Source organism: Podarcis cretensis (genome assembly GCF_951804945.1).
Source record: "Podarcis cretensis genome assembly, chromosome: 7".
Taxonomy (NCBI): domain Eukaryota; kingdom Metazoa; phylum Chordata; class Lepidosauria; order Squamata; family Lacertidae; genus Podarcis; species Podarcis cretensis.
In genome coordinates this window covers 69,417,084-69,424,612 of record NC_137176.1, presented here as the reverse complement: position 1 = coordinate 69,424,612, position 7,529 = coordinate 69,417,084, and positions in this window count along the sequence as shown.

Here is a 7,529-nt window from a genome sequence, read left to right as displayed (position 1 = left end):
AGCTAGAGAAACAAATGCTACATATGGACAGGACAGGCAGAAGTCAAGGAAGCGTGGTCCCAGCTCTGCAACTCCCATCATCCCCGACCACTGGCCATGCTGGCTGTGGCTGATGGGAGCTGGAGGTCAACAATATTTGGCAGCCACTAAGTTGTGCAGTGCTGCCCATCATGAGCCAAATATAGGAGGCTATGTGCTAAGGCAGGGCTGGGGAACCTGTGGGCCTACAAACGTCATTCCCTATCGCCCTTGACCGCTGGGGCTGATGGGAGATGGAGTCCAACAGCATTCAGGGGGGCACAGGTTCCCATCCCTGGCTTAAGGGATAGACAGGGCAACAGGAAATCCTTCCGTTCTTTTTTAGGGAATCAAGAAGCAAGGTGTAATTAGCTTCACCACTGGCAATTGTTAATGACTTATCTCACTGTGTTCTGTAGACCAAAGCCCATGCTAGTAAGCCAATAAAAACTGTTGGCTTTAAAAAGGAAGAATGAAAAAGAGGTAGTTCAAAACAAACATGATAAAGAGCTTTGGAACTGTCTTTGAATGGGAAACAATTCAAAAGGTTGACTGAAATCCATCATTGCTGACCTGAGAAAAACACGCTCAGCCTATTTAAAGGTTTTTATTATTTGCACATGGTTATAGGACACGTTAGATTCAAAACCAGCCATTGTTTTTCCTATGGGGACATCTTGTGGCCATTTTCAATGTTGACAGCACTGTTACTTGAAACAAGACTATTGCTGTGGCTTCTGGAAATAAGAAAAACCCAAGAACCAGACACCACCACAAAATAACCAGTTGTAAGCTCCTTAAGCTGCCGCAACCTGCTTCCTGTCTAGCAAGCAGGTGCACCGTGTCAGGCTTAGCACAGGAATGACAAATGTCCCTTAATGGGCTACATGGAAGCGCCAGTGACCCAGCACACAACAAAGAGTCTTTTCTGCAAAGCAGCTAATTAGGAGGACATCTAGCTGGAACTAAGGAGTCTACAAAGCATGGCAAATGCAGCCTTTGAGAAACCCCACCAGCAACTAATCCATCCAGAGCACATCAGTATCTGAATTATTTAACTCCAAGACAAATAGCATTAACCCATGTTTCTCCTCTGTCCACAGCAGCCACTTAGAGAACTTAAGCACCTTAAAGCCGTTGAAAACATGCCAAAGCAAAACCTTCAGTTTCTACAGTTAAAAGCTTTTTGATGTTAAGCAAGCCTGAAATACAAGCTGCCCTGGACTTCTTTTGGAGGAAGTCAGTTAGATCAAGCCCTTCCTTTTATTATTATGCTAAAAGGTTGTGTATTTTATATACTGGATTTTTGAATGGTGTTTATTGTGTCAACCTAAGCCAAACCTTAGCTTAGTGCAAGTTCAGATGCTCACAGCTGCAATCCTTTTTGTTACTGTACAATGCTAAGATAAGCCAAGACTTGGTTTAGACTTGAGCATCATCTCAACCACGGCTTGCAGTTAAGCTTGTATTACAGTGGTACCTTGGGTTACATACGCTTCAGGTTACAGACGCTTCAGGTTACAGACTCCACTAACCCAGAAATAGTACCTCGGGTTAAGAACTTTGCTTCAGGATGAGAACAGAAATCATGCTCCGGCGGCGCGGCAGCAGGAGGCCCCATTAGCTAAAGTGGTGCTTCAGGTTAAGTACAGTTTCAGGTTAAGAACGGACCTCCGGAACGAATTAAGTACTTAACCCGAGGTACGACTGTATTAGGTATTTTGTGTTCTCATTATGTATTTTTGTGTTATGAACTGTCCTGTGATCGTCAGATGAATGGCAATATGTGAATTAAATAATTAAATAAACAAATTCTCACCATGGTTTGGCTTAATGTGGTGTGGAAACTGTGTCTCTGTGCTGAGTTGCCAGAAGCCATTATTCCTTATTTTGTCCAGGCAAAGCCCAACTCAGTCATGAAACTCATTGGTTGACCTTGAGCCAATCACAATTTCTCAAGCACAACCTATCTCAAAGGCTTGGGGGGGGGGGGAGAGAATCATGTATCGTAAGCTAACCTGAGCTCCTTGGAGGAAGAAAATGATGGTGATGATGTCAGTTAAAAGCACGCCGCACATATAGTTTAAACTAGTCACATTATCTTATACTCCAATATGGAAGATGCCGTTACTCAACACTGGTCCTCTTTGACACTGTTGCTCCAGCAGCGCCATCAGTAAAAAGGGGATATATGAAGACTGAAATCAACCCAGGCTGGAAAATATACAATATTTAGGATAGTTCCACACTTGGAATAACAGTTGACTTTCAATACAGTGGTACCTCAGGTTAAGAACTTAATTCATTTTGGAGGTCCGTTCTTAACCTGAAAATGTTCTTAACCTGAGGTACCACTTTAGCTAATGGGGCCTCCTGCTGCCACCGCGTGATTTCTGTTCTCATTCTGAAGCAAAGTTCTTAACAAGAGGTATTATTTCTGGGTTTGCGGAGTCTGTAACCTGAAGCGTCTGTAACCCGAGGTACCACTGTATTCATATAGTGATACCTTGGTTCTCAAACAGCTTAGTTGTCGATCAAATTGGCTCCTGAATGCCGCAAACCTGGAAGTGTTCTGGTTTGCAAATGTTTTTCGGAAGTCGAACATCCGATGCAGTTTCTGCTTGAGTGCAGGAAGCTCCTGCAGCCAATCGGAAGCCGTGCCTTGGTTTTTTAACGGTTTCGAGAGTAGAACGGAGTCCCAGAATGGACTAAGTTCGAGAACCAAGGTACCACTGTGTGGTGGGATAATGAGCTGCTTGTGCGTTGAAGCTGGATCCCTCAGAGCTCACTCAGTGTAGTGAAGCCCTGCCTTGAGCGGAGCCCTTCAGCATGGCTCCGTCAGTCGCTGGTAGAATCTGACAGTGGGCGTTTGCGGAAACGTTTCCAACATAAAAGCTGTTTCACGGACATGCGCCTCCTGGATTCCCTGCGTGACAGTTTCCGGCGGGGGGTGGGGGTCCTTAAAGGCTGTCCTGATACCTCCTCACTGTTCTCACTGGAAGTATCCCAGAGCCTCCCCTCCGACTCCCTTTCCTTTGGAGCTCCCGCACTCCCCCTACTGGTTCCCTCTTCTGCTGAAGAAGTGTCTCTCCTATTCTCCTGAAGCCTTCTCACCACCTGTCCTTCCGATGGCAGTTCCCTGACATCCACCTCCCCCCCAGGGCCCCCTTCACCCCCTCCCGCCTCTTCTCTTACTGGCGGCGAGGACGGAAATCCCTGGAAGGAACTCCCCTCATCCTCCGAGGATTCAAACACTTCTAACCACGGCCTTCCGTCTCTTTCCCCCTCTTCCTCTCCTTCGTCGGAATCTGTTTCCACCTCCACTCCCGACTCTGGGAACCCTTCAAACTCCCCTTCCTCATCTGTAGTCCCGAAGTGTTCCCTCCTAAATCTTGCCACTGGTTGTGGTTTCCTTGGGAAACGCCGATGAAACGTTTCTATTAAAATCTCGTCTTTGACTTCCTCTGCCGGTACCCATGTGTTTTCTGACTCTTCCTCCCCCTCCCATTCTACCAAGTATTCCACCTGATTCCCCTTCCACCTGGAATCAATGATCCCTGCCACATCCATGTTGCGTTCTCTCTCTTCTATGACGGGTGTCCGGGTGACCTCCCTCTCATGTTCCCCCCACTCACATCCCTCTCTGTATGGCGACAGTAATGACCTGTGAAATACTGGGTGCAATTTCATGTGACTGGGCAATCGGAGTTTGAATGCTACTGGGTTGACCTGCTGTATGACCTCAAAGGGTCCCAACCGTTTGGGTCTCAATTTCTTACACCCTCCCTTGAACGGCAGTCCTTGGGTGGATAGCCACACCCGGTTACCCACCCTTATGGTTTCGCCTTCCCTCCTATTTCTGTCTGCTTGCTTCTTATATTCTTCTTTGGCTTTCTCTAAGTTGAGTTGGAGCTGACGGTGGATCGCTTCCATCTCTTCAACAAAATTTTCCGCTGCAGGTACACTCCACCTTCCCCCGCCCTCTCCTGGAAACGCCCGAGGATGACACCCATAATTGGCTAGAAAGGGACTCATCCCTGTGGACACGTTCTCCGCGTTGTTGTAGGCAAATTCTGCCAGAGGTAACCAGTCTACCCAATCAGTTTCTCTGTCCTTTACATAACACCTCAGATATTGTTGCAAAACCCCGTTTGCCCTTTCTGCTTGCCCATTTGTTTCTGGGTCCCTGGCGGTGGAAAAACTTACCTCCACATGCAACATGCTCATTAGTTTCCTCCAGAACCTAGAAGTAAATTGTTTTCCTCTGTCGCTCAAAACCCTCAAGGGGGCGCCATGCAACCTAAAAATGTGCTCCACAAACAACCTTGCGGTTTCTTCCGCTGTCACTGCATGTGAACAAGCTATAAAGTGGCCCATCTTAGTTAGTAGATCTACCACCACCATGACCGCGGTTTTCCCTTTGGATCTCGGTAGATCGGTCATGAAGTCTATGGATACCATCTCCCATGGCCTTTCTGGGGTGGGTAAGGGTTCTAATAACCCTGCTGGCGCCAACCTCTCTCCCTTTGCTCTTTGGCACCTGTCGCATCCCCTGACATACTCCCGCACGTCTTCCCGCACCTTGGGCCACCAAAACTCCCTGGTAACCAACCACATGGTCTTGTGCTGCCCGAAGTGCCCCGCCGTGGGGCTGTCATGCAACTGTTTAAGCACCCGCCCTCTTAGCTCCCCACCTGGTATGTAGAGCGCCCCTTTGTAATATAGTTTTCCTTTCTTTTCCTCAAACCCCCCTGCGTTCTCACCTGTCTCCCTGAGTTCCCTAAGTTTTTCTTGGGCATATTCATCGTTTTCAATACCCTCTACCAGTTCTCTTTGCCCCACCAATGCCGCCCCACAAACCCAGTGGTCCTCTGAGATGATATGTCTTTCTTCCGCCCCTCCTTCCCCCTCCAAGTACTCAGGTTTTCTGGAGAGAGCGTCCGCCCTGACATTCTCAGCCCCTGGCACGTAGCGAATTTCAAAATTGAACTTGGAGAACTCTTGCGCCCATCTTACTTGTCTCTGGTTCAATACTCGGGCTGTTCTCCAGTATTCTAGATTTTTGTGGTCTGTCCGCACTTGAACCTTGTGTTGCGCCCCAATCAACAGGTGTCTCCATCTCTTGAACGCTTCGTGGACGGCGAGTAATTCTCTGTCGTACACTGTATAATTCCTCTCAGACTTGTTCAATTTCCTCGGGAAGAAGGCACACGGTCTCCATTCCGACGTATTCGCTCCTGGCTGCAGGAGCACGGCGCCCACCGCTCTGTCAGACGTGTCGGTTTCCACCCTCATCGGCTGCTGCAGATCCACGTGTAAGAGTTGTTCTTCCGAAGCAAACGCCCTCTTTAAACTTTCGAAAGCTCGCTGCGCTTCTTCCGTCCAGACAAATTTCTTCTTACTGCTGAGACAATCCGTGATGGGGGCTGTTAAATGGGCGAAGTTCTTGATGAACTTCCGATAGAAGTTTCCGAACCCCAAAAACCTCTGCACATCTTTCTTAGTTTTCGGTGGCCTCCATTCCAGCACCGCTTGCACCTTGCTAGGATCCATGGCCAGCCCCTTGTCCGACAACCGGTACCCAAGGAATTCCACCTCCCTGGTGTGAAACTGACACTTCTCCAGTTTCACCCACAGCTGGTTTTCTTGCAGTTTGCTCAGTACCTCTCGTACATCTCGCACATGCTGCTCTTCATCCTCTGAGTACACCAGTACATCGTCCAAGAACGCAGCGCAGTTCTTGTACAGCAATGGTCCTAGTACGTGATTCATGAATGATTGAAATACTGCTGATCCCGCCTGGAGGCCGAAAGGCATAACGCAGTACTCAAATGCCCCCAAGGGGGTGAACATAGTGGTTTTCCACTCATCTCCCTTTCTCATACGTATCAGGTTATACGCCCCCCTCAGGTCCAGCTTGGTAAAAATCTTCCCTTTTCTCACCCGGGTCAGAATGTCATCGATTCTGGGCATAGGGAAAGTCACGGGTTCGGACACTGCGTTTAGGGCCCTGAAATCCACAATTAATCTCGGTTTGTCCGAGTTTTTTTTGTCCACAAAGAACACTGGGCTACCCCCCACCGCTCGTGACTCCCTGATGAACCCACGCTTGAGGTTTTTGTCAATAAACTCCCTTAGCTCCTGCATCTCCCTGTCAGACATTGCATACACCTTGCCCACTGGCAATTGCGCTCCTGGGAGTAAGTTGATTTGGCAGTCAAAGGGTCTGTGCGGGGGTAGTTTATCTGCTTCCCTTTCGCTGAAGACGTCGGCAAAATCTGCATATTGTCGTGGTACCCTACCTTGATCCATTGCTTCTATCTTTGCTAACGTGGCCTGAGTGCCTACTTGGCCCCCTTTTTCTGTGCAGTGTCCCATACAATGTGCTGACCCAAAGGAAACCACTCTCTGATGCCATCCCACAAGCGGATCATGCAGCGCTAGCCAGCTCATCCCCAAAATGATGGGCGCTCCTCCCAACGTGGCTATATTAAACGCTATCCGTTCCGTGTGTCTTGCCACCCTCATTGTCATGGGGACAGTCTGCTGGTCTACTTCTCCCCCCAACAGCGCCCTCCCATCAATCGTGGTCACCTGCAGGGGATTTTTTAAAGGAATGGTCTGTATCTGATGTGCGGCTGCAAACTCCTTACTCATAAAGTTGCAGGAGCTGCCTGAGTCTAATAGCGCCTTCACTTTTAGTGGGTGTCCGTTTGCCAGCTCCAGCAATACCTCTATTACAAGAGCTGGTCTTGGGGGTTCTGGCGTGGGCACATTTACTGTTCCTTGGCCTGGCTGCTGTGCCCCGTCGGTGGCAGCCAGGCGTTGGCTTTTACTTGCTCTTTAGCTCCTTCTCCCTCCTCCCCAACAGCTCCCGCCATTCCTTGCCATTCCTTTCTTTGCGGACAAACTCTGGCAAAATGACCTGGCTGTTGGCAGAGAAAACATTTCTTGGCGCCTTTTCCCTCCTTCTTCCGCCCTTCACTGGGGTTTGAAATTGCGCGCGCGCGCGCGCTGTTCCGATTTCCATCGGCTCTGCTGGCAGAGAAGGCTGCTCTGGCATCTCTGGAATGCGGAAATCCCTCCAACGCTCCCCTTTCCCTTCCCGCTTCTCCAAGGCTCTGGCCTCCTGGCGTGATCCTATGGCCAGCGCTGATTTAGTCAGATGGTCCATAGACTCCGCCCTGGGCCCCCGGGAAAGTTCGTCTTTCACTGCCGAAGATAGTCCTTCTTCGAACAGCATTTGTATCGGTTCCGCTGACAAATCCCAACCTAATTTATGGATCAACATGGTGAACTCAGTCCAGTACTCACGGACAGATCGGTTCCCTTGTTTACACGCCATTAACTGCCTGCGCGCCACTCCCTGCTCAATCTCGCTGGAAAACATCAGATCCATGGCGCGAAAAAACTTCCTTGTGTCCCTTAGGGCTTCATTATTGGCTGCCATTAGTGGCCTCACCCAATCTTTTGCCCCGCCTTCGAGATGCCCAATCACATAAGCAACCCTC